Source organism: Mastomys coucha, unplaced genomic scaffold, assembly GCF_008632895.1.
Source record: "Mastomys coucha isolate ucsf_1 unplaced genomic scaffold, UCSF_Mcou_1 pScaffold12, whole genome shotgun sequence".
Lineage (NCBI taxonomy): Eukaryota > Metazoa > Chordata > Mammalia > Rodentia > Muridae > Mastomys > Mastomys coucha.
This window is the reverse complement of record NW_022196894.1, coordinates 66,970,124-66,986,775: the sequence shown is the minus strand read 5'-3', so window position 1 is coordinate 66,986,775 and position 16,652 is coordinate 66,970,124.

The window sequence follows — 16,652 nt, the reverse complement described above, 5'->3', positions numbered from 1 at the left end:
GTACATCAAACAAGCTCTCTAATCTGAAAGAAGGAAGACAAACTTCTAGGACAATATGGCAAAGTGAATTATAATTTTACAAGTAGAATTTACATGACCTAAACTTCAAATTTCCAGTAGAAGAAATATTCCTAAGTTAAAACAATAAGAATTTTCATCAAGGCTCCAATCATCACCACTGCTGGAAAGCAATAAGAGAAAAACATCACTCAAAATAAAAAAATTAAAACCAGCAAACTGGAATAATGTTCACCACTTTGTTAAGAAAGTACTACTTAAAACACAGCTTGCTTTTATTATCTCTCTCTCTCTCATTCTCTGCTAATCTCATGAATTTCCCAAAACACACACACACACACACACACACACACACACACAATTTGTAAAGTTGAAGGCCACCTAGAATATATACAATACTGAAAAGTGAGGAAAGAAACCAAGAAATAATAATAATTGAAATCAATAACTATAATAACCTTTTTTTTCCCCAAGGAGAAACTGTTAATTTTTCTAGGGAAATTGTTCAAATATTAAGTCTCTAGCACATTTTTTGACTTACAAGTTAGGATACTCATGAAGTACTTCTCAGAGACCGTGTCAGCATGAATAAGACCTGTACAAGTCCAAGGAGTATAGGATCCCAGCATTAAGAGATGGAAGTAGGCACAGTGTCCCACTGTTAATCAAGAATCCAAAGCCATTGGTAACCTCTGGCAAACTGATAATACATTTTTAAGTTTTTGCCAATACAACATAGTGTCACTGCACACATCATCCACACTTCAGGGCCAGCCAGTGTATAGTAGGCCACCGCAAAATGAACTCAGTTGTTAACATCAGGTGTTTTGTTTGGTTTGGTTTGGTTTGTTTTTAGTCTTATTGGTCTCTTTTAACTTTTTGTTTTTGATGTTTTTTCTTTTTTCTTTCTATTTGTATTTTTGAAAAAAAGAAAAAAAAAGACAAGATTACTGAGTGGTTGGAGAGGTTAATAGGATCTGGAAGCAGTTGAGAATGGGTTTAAGATTTCAGAATGCCAAAGACAGCACACACTAGTCACTGGACAAGGAGAAATCAAGTTGGAGTTGAAGTCATTTCTTTCCCACTTGAATCTAACACAACAGTGCTAGAAGGTTTTCAGAATCTAGGATGGAGATCAAACCACCAATAGTCTTAGTCTTACCCAAATGTGAATTGTGTTAATGACAAGAATGTCCTGCTAGTATATCCTCCAGTGCTATCCCCATAGAACACATTCTACCATTATATTGATTGGATTTGTAGCACACTTCATAGAAAGGGAGTCAGACTTAGTTCTGTAAACCTTGCCAAAAGCCTTTGTGTAGAGAATTCAAAGGCCCTTAGAAGGAGACTTCTAGAGTAGTTGCTACATGTTCTTTCTCTCAAGCTGTGTTCTAAATATTCATGTTGGTATCAATTGATTATTAATGTTCTTAGACTTAATCTGTTAATTGTCTTACTGCGGCAAAAGGTCAATTATTGAAGAAACCCAGAAATGGCAAAAGGTGCTGTGACTAAGGGTTGGTAAAATGCTCACCTCTCTATGGAATATAACCTCCTCTGAACCCCAGGGTGCATAATGGAAGAGAAGACAAAAAACTCATAACAACTAGGGGTAGGGGGGTTGTTCATCAAAAGACATGGCTCAACATTTGCATTTATGACCTCAGTGTAACTGAATTACTTGTATAAAATTGCAGAAGATAAAGAGAGACCCATAATACAGCATCCCTTCTTTACAGAATATTGGCTATGGAGAGTGCTTGTAGGTAGAAATTATTAGTGGTTTAGTCAATGGTAAGTTACACTTTCTCAATAAAGTTTACAACTTGTTCTGGAAGGAAAATCTAACTAAACTCAGTGGAACACACACACACACACACACACACACACACACAATTGTAAAACTAGAAAAGAGAGACTTGTTGAAAAGTAGGGTTTTAGCAAGTGAGACAACATGATGAGAATGAGGAAAATGGAGGAGACAACATGAGGAGAATGGAGGAAAACTGAATGAAATTCATTATGTGAATGTAAAATTGATATAATAATTTTTTAAAAAAATTAGATACTATAAAAGCAAGAAAAATTTGAGGAGGGGAAATGTAGTCTTTGGACTAATGTTCACTTAGTTTTCTTTCTCTAATGAAACAGAACCATTATGAGTTATTTTTAAATTGCCAACAGAATTATAATTCTTTCATGTTTTGAGGTAAACAATGTCACCTCAGTTTTCCCCATATCATTAATTACATAAGTCCACTAGTGTCAAACTGAAAAATACAGCTTTAATAACTGGTTGTATAATATAATTTATGTTATTTTGACTATAGAAAAACAAGAATGTTATAGGATGATCATAAATTCTAGGGACCATTTTAGAAAGATAATTATTAATTCTACCTCTTCAAGCCTTACTATGAGCATAAAAGTGAAATTACTTTAAGCTAAATCCCCCCATATAGCAAAAAGTTTACTTGTTAAACGGTCACAATTAGACATAGAAAATTTGATATTTGTGCAGTTAAGTGACCTGTTGCCCCCTCAACAAAATCTTGAAAGCCTCATCTTATATATATAAGATGTGTAATATATCCCATATTATATATATATATATACATATATATATATGATACTTATATTCTGAATATAGGATTCTTCTCCCTCTTTTGACTGATATCAGGTAAGGCACTTAGGAAATCAATGGCTGGACATAAGACTGTGTAATGATAAAGACTTGTAAGAATTTTTGCTCTGATTATGCAAAGATGAGGAGTGATTCTTACATCCTTTAGTCAATTTACATTTCTTGAATCTAGAGTTATTAATTTTAGTGAGTACCTATCACTAATGTTCATTTATAATGACTAACAAGCCATTAATTTCCCCAATTGAAGCATGTTTCTGAGATTTATTATTCTCTTTGAAGGGCCGCTTGGTGTCATTTGCAGTGTGGAGAATAGAAATGCTTTAGCTGCTGCTCTCAACTTCCTGTTTCCTACACGCACTTACTGTGAACATTTTTAGAATTTTTAGAATTCAGATTCTCTGATTGGGATAAGTGGCTAATCCTAGTTGTAATACAATGTATCTACTACAATATTGCATTAGTCATAAAAATAAGAATATTCAGTTTTGCCAAAAAAAGCTTTGACATTATTCCCTGTGGCTGGATTGTTGATTGATAACCAGAACACCTCAGAATTTTATTATGTTTAACTTTTTTTTGGGAGGGGGGCATAAAATGCTCAGTTAATCCTACCATATACTTCAAGGCTTCTTTCTTATCCTTGCAACTAGAACTGGGGTAGTTATGCTCATTTAGACTACTTTAAAGAAGAGTTCGTATTTTAAAAAGTGACAATCTTGAGTTGGCTTGATGCTGCCTGCATTATCTCTTGCTTTATTTTCCTCTTATATTGTACTGGGAACTTAACATAGCTTTACCCATGCTAGGTAAGTACTCTGCCAGTGAATGTTACATCCCCAGATCTTTTTCTATGTTTTTATAGCTTCCCTAGTATCTTGTGTTAGAGACATGCATCACCTGATATTTCCAATACTTCTGCTAGCTCCAAACATAAAGCAGATTTGCCATGCGAAGATTATGTAATGAAATTAACTACTGTCTGACACTTCAAAAATCCTGTCTAAAAGAACTGCAGGGACAAAAATTGAAAAGAGACTGTAGGAAAGGCAGTCCAGTGACAGGCCCAACTTGGGATCCATCTCATGGAGGGACACCAAGGTTTGACATTATTGGTGATGCTATAATGTGCTTACAGATGGGAGACTGGCATGACAGTCCTCTGAGAGGCCCAACAAGCAGCTGACTGAGACAGAGGCAGATACTTATATCCAACCATTGGACTAAAATGTTAGGGACTCCGATGTTTGAATTAAAGGAAGGAGTGAAGAAGCTGAAAGGGAGAGGTACCCCATAGGAATATTAGCAGTCTCAACTAACCCAGACCTAAGGGAGCTCCCAGAGAATGAGCTACCAATCAGGCAGCATACATGGGCTGGTCACTGGCATATATATATAGCAGAGGGCTACATGGTCTAGACTCAGTGGGAGAAAACATGATGGGTTTAATCCCCCAGAGACTCGAGGTCCCAGGGAAGAGGGAAGTCTGGTGAAGGGGGAGCACCCTCTTGCAGGCAAAGGCAAGGAGGAAGGGGATGAGGAACTCTCAAAGGGAGGACTAAGAGGGGAGCAACTACAGGAATGTAAATTAATAAAATATTAAAAAATTTAAAAAATCTAAAAAAACGGGAAATATTTCATATTCCCCCCATATGCTTTTGTTTCTTCAAAGATTAAAATTTTAACATTGAGCAATGGAGTACAGATAAGCCAATGGAAACTGGCAGTTTATAATTAAGTCACAAGGTCAAGATTCTAATTTTACTTTTGTTGTCTTCTGAATATAAACTTAAAGATGTTTCCCATTATGCTAAAGTACCTCTGTTCTGTCTGTATGTCTAACCTCTGGACTGAGGAAAGAATGTTCTGTGCCTATTATCCCAAACCTGCAGCTTTTACTAGGCCTCAAAGGCCTGAGTCTACTACTATTGTATAACAGACACCTATTAACTTTTTTTTTCTAAAATATGGATTCAATACAATGGCATCTTTAGTGGGAGAAAATTTGCCAAATTCTTTTTTTTCCTTTTATTGGATATTTTCTTTATTTACATTTCAAATGTTATCCCTATTCCAGGTCTCTCCTCCTGAAACCTCCATCCCCTCCCCTTCCCCCACCTCTAAGAGTGTTGTCATCCACCCACTCCCCCACTCCACCTTCCCACACTAGCATTCCCCTACACTGGGGCATGGAACCCCCATAGGAACCAAGGACCTCTTCTCCCATGATGCCCAACAAGGACATCCTCTGCTACCTACAGCTCCTTCAGTCCTTTCTCTAATTCCTCCATTGGGGACCCCATGCTCAGTCCAACGGTTGGTTGTGAGCACCCACCTCTGTATTTGTCTTGCTCTGGCAGAGACTCTCAGGAGACAGCTATAGCAGGTTCCTGTCAGCAAGCACTTCTTGGCATTCATAGTAGTGTCTGGTTTAGGTGACTGTATATGGGATGGATCACCAGGTGGAGCAGTTTCTGGATGGCCTTCCCTTCAGCCTCTGCTTCACACCTTGTCTCTGTATTTGCTCCTGTGAGTATTTTGTTCCCCCTTCTAAGAAGCACTGAAGTATCCACAATCTGGTCTTCCTTCTTCTTAATCTTCGTGTGGTCTGTGAATTGTATCTTGCATATTCTGAGCTTTTATGCTAATATCAACTTATCAGTGAGTACATACCATGTGTGTTCTTTTGTGACTGGGTTACCTCACTCAGACATGAGGTCCCAGGAAAGGAGGGGATCTGGTACTGGGGGAGCACCCTCTTGGAGGCAAAGGGGAGGAGGAATGGGATGAGGTACTGTGGGAGGGAGAAGTGAGAGGGGACAACAACTGGAATGAAAGTAATTAATATAACTTAAACATTAAAAAACCTCAGATTTAATTGCTCAGATGTAATATATTAGTAAGTTCTGCATTTATTTGATTTATGTAATTCAGACACAACTAGGAATAAATCTTGTGATAGTCTCTATGTCTAGCATTGCAGAAAATAATGATGTTTGGTAATAGTAGTGGTAGTCACAATTGATTACTAGAATTTATAAAAACACTTAATTACTTACCATAAACCTTCCCCAAAAACAGTCCAGAAAAGGAGCTAATTTCAAAAATCCTGTGTCTACTTGTCAAGAGTTTAAGCAGCCAATGACAGTCAGGATCATTGGTTCTGAAAAACCAAGGGAGTCCGCTAGTTGTAGGTTTCAATAACATCATTGGGAAGTTTCCATGTAACCCAATGCTTAAAATCGGCCAGTGGGAGTTTGCAATAGATGCAATTAATGTGAAAATCAAGCAAGCAAGCTGTTATTAAAAACACGGGTAAACACTGATTTTAAGGTTCAGGTCTATTCAGGACTAGTCTTGGATTGGTTTCTAACACTTTCCTATGGCAAGATGTGAGTGCTATAGTAACATACAAACCACACAGAATGATTTTTCACAGTGAGCTTGTTGCTTATATAATTGAATTACTTCATTTTGAAATCATGGTGCTTTTCTTATAACTATATCAAAGGATTAAAAATAATCTCCTTAGGCTTGGTGAGTTTCTACAGTATGCATATCTAATTTTCAATATGGTTGTAATTTTTGCCCATGTGACAGGAAGCAAGTCCTGTATTTTGAGCATTTCCATTAGTGTCACTCTGGAATCCATCATCATTCAGCTTATGTCTACTGAAATATGTTTTGCTGATATGAACATAAATGGGCTATGAATTGTAGCTACAGATGGTTCAGACACGTACTATATAATGTGCAAAGTTTGAATGGCTGGAAGAAAGCTGACGGAAATACTATGGGGAAGTTATATTTCAGTTTAATACATACAGGAACACACTAAAATCAAACCAATAAGAATTGTATACAATAAGTTATTCCCCAACCAAAGGAAAAAAATTACAACCATCCAATAGATAATAAAATGAGGATGGACGTTTCAAGCAAAATACATAAGATTTTTATTAGTTTTCAATTTTCTGGCTAGTTCTTGTGCTGGCAGGATATGAGAGACCATGTGCTCTCAGAAGTGATCCACAGTAGGGAAGGTCAGTAAGGAAAACTGAGCCAAAGACCTTGAGAGGAGCCAGGATCCTGCTAAATAACCCTAAATAAATGCCAAGTCCAAAGGGATGGAGCTGAATGGCAAGCAGCATGCAATGTTCTATTTGCAACCAGACTGGAGCTGAGTCAGAATGCAAGGCAAGGAGACATACAGCCAAGGGTTTTGTAGAGCTATTTAACTACTGAATATTAATAATAATTGCTTAGGATCCTGCCGAAGTTCTTGAAACACTACTGATAGCTGTTTCCAAATTAGGTTAATAATTTCCTTGCTAAACCATTCAAAAGGTTTGCTGTTGTTTTACATGCGAACTAAAGTAAATCTTAATACCACTTCGAATTTCTATTGTAACTTTTGTTGACCTGGTAGATTTAAGATTCTTTTCTGTTAGTTTTCTGACATCTCACTCATCTTCACCTGGGTATTTCCTTTGTTTCTCCTGACCCCCTGGCTGGCCTGGAACTCACTCTGTAGACCAGGCTGGCCTCGAACTCAGAAATCCACCTGCCTCTGCCTCCCAAGTGCTGGCATTAAAGGTGTGTATCACTACCGCCCTTTGGTTTTTTTAAATATAACATTTGTAAGAACATTTCCTCCTTTGTGTTTTCTCTTTTCATTCTTCTTATTAGATTAACAAAAACTTTCCTAGCACATTCTGTCTTTCGGACTAGGTTAAGTGTATTTTATGTATTAAAATAGAGAACATGCTTTCAAAATTTTCTGAATTTGTATTTTATTCTCCACTAATTTCATTTTTTTTCAATTTCCCTATTTTTTTTTTTGTAGCGAATGTTCTATTTCATAGCAAGGTCTTATTAAATGAGTATGAATGTATAAACTTAACTATTTTAAGCATTTCTTCAATTTTCTTCTCAATATATTTTTTCTGGCATTTTTTAAAATACTGGTAAATTTGATTTTGTTTTAATGTTTCTGAATCTAAAGTTAATTTGGATTACAGCTTTTAAAAATGATTTCCTACTATAACTGCTTGATTTCCAGTCAGTCATAAAGTGTGAATCACAGTAGTTATTGGAGATACCTTGAGTTTCTTCTGTCATTACTTCATGGGCTTAGTGTGTCAAAGGCCTACATATTTTGAGAATCAGGGCAACCAAGATTCAGGAGTTTGTGGGAGACTCATGAAAACTGCATAGGTTTCATGATTTGAATGTGAAATAGTTCCCAGCTGGTAGAGATGACTTGCTGTGAACCCTTCAGGAAGTAAGGCCTCGCCAGAGAAAGTGGGCCACTACATGCTGGTTCTTGAGATTTATAGGAAGGACCTATGGATTAAAAAAATCCTGAGTGTCTTTGAGAGTGACAGCTCCTGCCTTTGTTATTAGATGCTTTAGCTAAGGAATTGGGGAGGGGGGTGGGTGCCATAAAGTTCTAGGTTATCAAAGCCACCCTATGCCAGCAGCTTTAAGGCCTTTGTTTTGTAAATCCAAAGACTGAAACTTCCAGACCACAGAATGTGAGTTTTAGAAAGAAAAGTTTCATTAAAGAGAATGTGAAACAAAGAGAACAGCTTCTGGAAATCAGCAGCAGTCATGTCGTCTGGGCCCCGGGGTGTCGTGCTGCCATCCAGACAGAGAAGGGAGAGAGGATTCAGTTTCTCAGTCCAGTTTCCATTACAGATACTGAGGTCACACCCAGTGTAGTTACTGGAAACCAGCATTCCTTTAGGGGAAATGCAGAGGGAGAACCAGATATCCCTCCTGGTGGCTTCAGCCTGGGGCCAAAGCCTTTAGACTTAATGACTTCCCCAAATCCTACCCCTGTAATGGAGAAGTCTGAACAATGATGACATTCCCAGCTTTTAGCCAAGAAAGGAGTTGGTCACATTCCTTCTCTGTCTTTTTTACCCTAAAATGCCTAGCAAATATCTACCTCCTGGTTTCATCACTGTTGCTTCCAAAACTATGCTTTCTACTCCTAGATGTGTAAAAGCTACTCTCTACACTGACATATGGTATCTCTTTTTTTAAATCTATTTATTTATTTACTTAATTACTTATTTGCTTATTTACATTCCAAATGCTGTTCCCCCAGATCCCCCTCACAGAGACCCTTCCCCCTCTTCTTTTTTTCCTCTGAGAGGGTAGGCATCCCATACAGATCCCCTTACCCCAGCACATCAGTTCTCTACAGGATTTGGCACTTCATCTCCCACTGAGACCAGACAAGGCAGTCCTGTGGCTAACAGATTCTACAATCAGGCTACTTATATCTTTAGGTACAACTCCTTCTTCAGTTGGTTGTTAGGGTACCCACATGGAGACTGGGCGGCACATCTGCTACATATAGGTCAGGGTGAGGCTTCCATCTAGCCTGTGCTCAATCTCGGAGAGCTCCCAGGGTTTCCAGATAGTGAAAAGGTCAGCTCAGGAACTTTGAGAAGGTCATGGAACACACTTGCCTCCCCATTCCCCACCCCAGCCCAAGGAAAAGGCTAATTAACATTCCTCAGACCACAGGGTGGGAACTGACTTTCATGTGGGTACACATTCCGAAGGACAAACCTTTGCCCACCTTCAGACACCTTGCTACCTTACTACCTGAAGACCAATCAGTTTAAAAAGTCACACTGTTCTGCCAATCACATTGTGGCTAATGGCTGCTGCCCTAAAAACTGTATAAAATCTCAACAACAAGCCGTGCATAGTCACTGACTCACCTTCGGGTGTGGGACAACCCCAGTGCACTGGAACAATAAATTCGTCTTGCTTTTTGCATCTATTCAGCCTCAGTGTGGTTCACTCAGGGGGTCTCTGGTAAGCTAAGGCTGGACAGAGTCTTACAAGAGTTTACACTGTTCGTTTTCTTCTGGAGTTCCTAATCGCTTCAGGGCTTTCAGTCCTTTCTTTAACTCTTCCATAAGTGTTCTTGACCTCTATTCAATGTTTGGCTGTGAGGCTGTGAGTATCTGCATCTGTCCTAGTCAGATGCTTGGTAGAGCCTCTCAGAGAATAGTTATGGTAGGCCTAGTGTGATGGTTTGTATATGCTTGGCCCAGGGAGTGGCACTATTTGGAGGTGTGGCCTTTTTGGAGTAGGTGTGTCACTGTGGGAGTGGGCTTTCAGATGCTGCTCCTAGTTGCCCAGAAGTCAAGTCTTCCACTAGCAGCCTTCAGATGAAGATGTAGAACTCTCAGCTTTGTGTGCACCATGCCTGCCTGGATGCTGCCATGCTCTTGCCTTGACAACAATGGACTGAACCTCTGAGCCTGTAAGCCAGCTCCAATTAAATTCTGTCCTTTATAAGACTTGCCATGATCATCGTGTCTGTTCACACCAGTAAAACCCTAACTAAGACACTCAGTATGTAAGCATAAGAGAATATCATTAATAGTGTCAGGAATTGGTGCTTGTCCATGGGGTGGGTTGCAAGTTGAGTCAGTTAATGGTTGGCCATTCCTTCAGTTTTTGTTCCATCTTAGTCACTGCATTTTTTTTTTTAAGAATGAATACATTTTGGGTCAAAAGTTTTGTAGGTAGGATGGTATACTTTTCCCTCCACTGGGGTCCTGCCTGGCTACAGGAGGTAGCTTCTTCAGCCATGTCCCCACTGTTAGGCATCTTGGCTAAGATCTGCTGCATCGAGTTCTGGTTGCTTCTCCAGTTTCAGGTCTCTGTGACTTTATAGAGATTGACCCCACACCTACACCAACCCCTGGCAGCTGCAAATTTCCATTCACTTCACTGGTCCTCTGGCTCTCTCCTGTCTTTCTTCACACCTGATCCTCTCCCCTTATTGCCCTTCCTCTCCCCTCTCCTCTCTCCCACCTAGTTTCCTCTGTCCCTCTGCCTCCTATGGCTATTTTACTCCTGCTTCTAAGTGAGATTCAACATCCTTCCTTGGGCCTTCTTTCTTGCTAAAAGTCTTTGGGTTTGTTGGGTACATCATGGGTATCCTATACTTTATGCCTAATATCCATTTATCAGTGAGTATATACTAAGCATATCCTTTTGGATCTGGGTTACCTCATTTAGGATATTTTCTACTTTCCTCCATGTGCCTGCAAAATTCATGATATCCTTTGTTTTTAATAGCTGAATGCATAATTTCTGTTATGTAAATGAACCACATTTTCTCTATCTGTTCTTCAGTAGAGATACATCTTGGTTATTTCCAGTTTCTGGCTATTGTAAAATAAAGCTACTTTGAACATGCTGGAACATGCATGCATCCTTGTAGTGTGGTGGATAATCCTTTGAGTATATGCTCAGGAGTGGTATAGATGAGTCTTCATGTAGAACTATTTCCAATCTTCTGAGATTCTTCCAGACGGATTTCCAGAGTATGAACAAGTTTGCCATCCCACAAAATTTCTACCACACAACTCTTATAGATGATCAATAACTTCAGCCAAGTATCTATATATATAATTAACTCAAAGAAATCAGTAGCTTTCCTTTATAAAAATGATAAATGTGCTGAAAAAGAAATTAGGGACACAACAAGACCCTTCACAATAGCCACTAACAATATAAAACATCTTCAGGTAACTGTAACCAAGCAGGTGAAAGACCTGTATGACAAGAATTTCAAGTCCCTGAAGAAAGAAATTAAAGAAGATTTCAGAGGATTGAAAGATCTCTGATGGCCATGGATCAGTAGGATTAACATAGTGAAAATGGCCATCTTACCAAAGGCAGTCTACATATCCAATGCAATCCCCATCAAAATCCCAAGACTATTTTTACAGACCTTGAAAGAGCAATTCTCAACTGCAGATGAAAAAGTAAAACAATAAAAGAAAAAACTGCCAAGATAGCTAAACCAATGATGAAGAGTAAAATAACGTGGAGAAATCACTATCTCCTATGTTAACTGTACCCACAGAGAAATAGTGATAAAAACAAACAGGTGGACAATGGAATAGAACCAGAGATCTAGAAATACACCCACACACCTGTGGACATTAGATTTTGACCAAGAATTCAAAACCATTCAATGGAAAATAGAAAGCATCTTCAACACATGAATGTTACTGGTCTAATTGGATGTCTGCATATTGAAGAATGCAAATGTGTACATAATCCTGCATAAAACTCAAGTTCAAATGGATAAAGGACCTCAACTTAATACCAGACACACTAATTCTAATAAAAGGGTAAGTGGAAAATATCCTTGAATGCGTTGGTACAGGAAACAATTTCCTGAACAGAATACTAATGGCTTAGACTAAGATCAACAATTGATGAATGGGATCTCATGAAACTGAAAAACCTCTATAAGGCAAAGAAAACTATAAATAGGACAAAACAGCACCCTATAGATTGGGAAAAGATCTTCACCAACATCTGACAGAGGACTAATATACAAAATATATAAGTAACTCAAGAAATTAAACTGCAACAAACAAAACAATCCAATTCAAAATGGGGTACAGAGCTAAACAGTGAATTTTCAAAAGGGGAATCTCAAATGTTTGAGAAAAACTTAAAGAAATCTTCAGCATCCTTAGTCATCAGGGAAATGCAAATTAAAATGACACTGAGATTCCATTTTACACCAATGAGAATGACTAAGATCAATATCTCAAGTGACAGACATCACATGCTGGTGAGTGTGTGGCGAAAGGGGAACCCTTCTCCAATAATGCTGGGATAGCAAACTTCTACAACCATGTGTTATCACTTAAACCATGAGCCCAAATAAATCCTTTCTCAGTTAAATAACTTTGGTCAGGTGTTCTGAAGTAAATACTATATAAGGTATATGTAGAGACCATATAAAGACAAGCTGCTGCACTCAAACCTTTCTTCCTCTTTTAGACAGAGATGAAATAACTTATGTTGGCAGCATCATGTTTAAAAACTTTATTTGTTCTAGGTCTGTAATTCCTAGAAACATCTCTGATATTTGCCTTAAGAGAAATACTTTGTTACTGCAGATTCTTTTCAGCTACTTATGTAGAGCCAACTGAAATAAAGCAACTTAGACCTTCAATTATTCTACTTCAGTCCCTCTCCTGTTCTTAAACTATATTTAAAATGTGAGGTTTTACCCACTTAGCTTGGTTTTCTGTTTTGTGTATGACAGAACAGTATTGTATCCTGAGTGTTTTTTTTTTTTCTGTGTGTATCTTAATTTTTCAATCTGATGAGAATGTTAAATATATACAACTATTATGAACAATGTATCACTCACTCTTACTTAACAATCTTTAGCATCTTATATAACAGCAATAATATAGGAGGAGAAACAGAAATCTGGATGTTTCTTCCCTCAACCTGAACTGAAACTGAAATGTTCCAGTCTGATTTTTTTTTTCCACTGGGGGTTCATTTCATCATGGAATCAATATGAAATGACTACATAGGCTCCTGTATTTGAATGTTTGGTCCTTAATAAGTGCTGCTGTTTTAGAAGTTTGGTGTTTTTGGTAGATGGCTCCCAAGGTTGTTGGGGTGGCATTTTAAGAACTACTTCCCTGCATTTGAGCAGAGAACTCTCTCTTTTCATGAAGCTGCTTCAACATGCCTTCTCTACTGTGCGGATCAAACTTTTTTCTCTTGGATTTCTTTCTGTGAGGTATCCTGTTAGAAAGGACCTAATAATTCACTTTTCATGCTATTATGGATTAACAATAGGCCTAGTACTTTATATTAACACAAATGCTATAGTTCTACCACTGGATATCAAAATGTTAAAAATGTAGAATACTGATCTGCTGCCAAAGTTTGACCCAAGCTGTGTTTCTTATGTTAACCCAAAGGAGAATCAAGCTCCTGTCTTTTTATGCCCCAAAGGTTGATGGTGCTTAATACCCCTTATGGCAAAATCTACCTATTGTCACATGCCCTCTTTTGTCTCTACTGCCATCCTTTTTCTTAGGATCACAATAATTACTTTAGGCCCATATGTATAATTCAGAATAATCAAGCTGCTCAAGAGATTCATTTAAACAAATTTCTGAATCTACTTTAGATCTATAACAACATATTCACTGTTTCCACTGATGAAGGTCCAGATACCCTTCAGTGGTCATTTAACAGCTTGCCATAATCATGTATACAATTTTGTGTTGTAGTCTAGAATCCCAGACCATATGAACAATCCCTAGAGATATTCTGCTAATTATTTATCATAATTTATGTAATTATTTCCAAGTAATATTAATTTAACAAATATTGACTGGTTATATAGAGTCAGACACGGTATTAGCAAGAACATATAAACTGGAGAAAACCAAATCACTGGTCACAACCAAATCAAACTGGTGCAGCTATGAAAGAGATTTTTTTCATTGAAGTAACTAAAGGGAGAGAGAGTTGAATTAGTAAAACCAAGCCTGGGATTCATTCTCTATTGGCTATTTTTGGCTTATCTGCAGTTCCTATGGGTCTTTTTGGACAAATTTATTTTATACTTATAAATATTAATCACTGTTCCAAGAATAATTAAAGAGAATTAGTGAGGTACTTGTGTGCATGTGTGTATTTGAATGTATGTATATACAGTATCTGCCACTTTTGATAGAGTCTAATGTCCTTAGATAATGGAAAAGTAAAAGCTAAAGAAATTCTCACCATTTGAGGGCTAGGATTGAGTCTCATATTTTTCTTATATCTTCTACTGTATTCAGCCCAGGTTTGTGTTTGGCTAAGCCCAATAAACACTTGTTGATTGGATAGCTGAGTTATCAGGAGCAGCTAACAAAAGCATTGGGAAGTGGAGTCTAAGGTGTCAGATTCCCACACTTTTCTACCATAGGTATTCCTGCAAATATCTTCATCAGGAGGAAAACAAACAAGGCAAGGAGTTGCCTTGACTTTATTTTGAGAACACTTCTCTCCTTAGCAAGTATAGACAAGATAGAATCTTTGGAAGACAAAAGAGATATTACAACCTGTGAGAACAAAGTGGAGTGTGCATTTTAATTTACAATGAATATATCTTCACAGTCAGATTTGTTATTGGGTTATATTAAAAAAAAGTACCTCCACTTTCCTAGGTTTAAAGCTAAGATAATATTATAGTTGATCATTATGATATAAGCCATGCTGTTTATGTTACTAGTGATTTCAATTCCTGTGTTAAAGAGCTGTGATACAGTAACTACAAAACACTGTATCATTAAAGCACCAAATTTTAAAGAAGGCTAGGAAAGCCCCAGGTGCTATCAGCACCCACACATGTGTTATGTGTAAACACAATGAGTTTGCAAGGATATGATCCACCATCATTAGATCCTGAAATAGCAAAAAAAGAGTGAAAAAAAAGCAAACAACCCCCCAGGTAAAATATAGAATGCTTCAACTCTGTAGTACAGCCCAAAAGACTAGCTTGAGAGCCTTTGGCACTGAAACATACAAAATGCACCCATAGTTAGTGTAATGGATTATCTGTTACTGTTATTCTTTAGAATAAAATCAAGGGTATTGGAAAAGGAAAGTAATCACTCATCAATAGTAAGTATTTTTTCAACTGACATTGTTCTCAGCTAGCCATTCTTATTAGGCAGAGTAAATATTAATATTATCTTGCATTTTAATAAATGTAGAAAGTATTTTCCCTTTTGACTTACCTATTGTCATTGGATTCCCTTTGAAATGCTTTAATTCTATTGTCAACTGTCCTGATAAACTTGGTTATCATTTCTTTTTATGATAAAATGCCCATATTTTTCTACCATTTGACACGGGATAGAACACACTCAAACACTTTGTATAGGTTTGTAAATATCTCTATTGCATAAAATGAATAAGAAAACACAGATTTTAGACATCCTTGTAATAAGAATTCTATCGTGGACCAACAATGACAAGGAGCATTAGCAAGCTATAAGCAGAATCTATTCAATTTTGATTATTTGTGATGACTTAGGTTCTATTGTACTAATTGATCTAACATTTTGCATGGAACCACATTTGAAACCATCTTTCCCTAAGTAGAGGATGGCTCAGTTATGTGTATGCTAATATAAAAATACCTAATCTGGGTAAATTATATTGAAGAGAATTTTACGTTATACCTATATATAAGTTGACAAGTTCAAGAGCAAAGCACCAATATATTTGGTGTCTGGTGTTTAGTGTCTTACAATAAAGTTACTTTTAGCTGATGTTACCTTTTGCTCAATTTATTTAAAAACGAAGAAGACAGTGTGCAGTTTCCTTAACTGTGCAGCTCCAAACCTTAAATGCCAGTGACTTTAATATCTCAGAGTTAGCAGATCTACCCACCTGTCCCTCTTTGTTTTTGAGATTTCTGTAGCTACCTCAAACATAGTTCTCAGAACCTACTCACAGTTCAGACCATCTCCCTACAACTCACATTAGTTCTTGGTAGCTTCCAAAAGCTAGTTTTGTTGATTTGTTTGTGTTTAGAGCAAATGAATGTTTTAAATTATTCTAGTCTCTAGTGAATGATTTAGATTTACTTAATTACAGATCAAAATCACAAATAGGCAAAAATATAGCTAAATGAGGCTTTACTTGAAATATTAGAGAGATTGATTGGAAGAGAGTTCCCATACTTTCCATTTAGTGATAAAAATTTTATTTACATACACAAGTGGACAAGTCCATATCAGTGATTTTATTGCTACCAATAATTTTGTTCCATAATGGCAATTTTCACCAAACCCTTATTTCTGACTGCCAAGGGAAGGAAAAGTGTTTCTTACGATTCTGCTGGGGAACATCTGGAATGACAACCCCAAGGTGAAATATGCAGAAGTAGACACAGGCATCTGGTATAGCTATAGCTGCAGTGAAGACTCTGGCAAAACTCGTGTCTGTAGCAGTTACCCCTCGACCCTCAAGACAACAGTTCATCAGGGATGCCTAGGAAGCAGCTGTTCAACCACAGGCTCTGACAACAGGCTTACAAGGCTGGCATTCCAGATGGTGTTTCTTTACTTCTATTTGTTTTCATACTATCCTAGGTATCCTGGCATGTTTCCTTGCTATC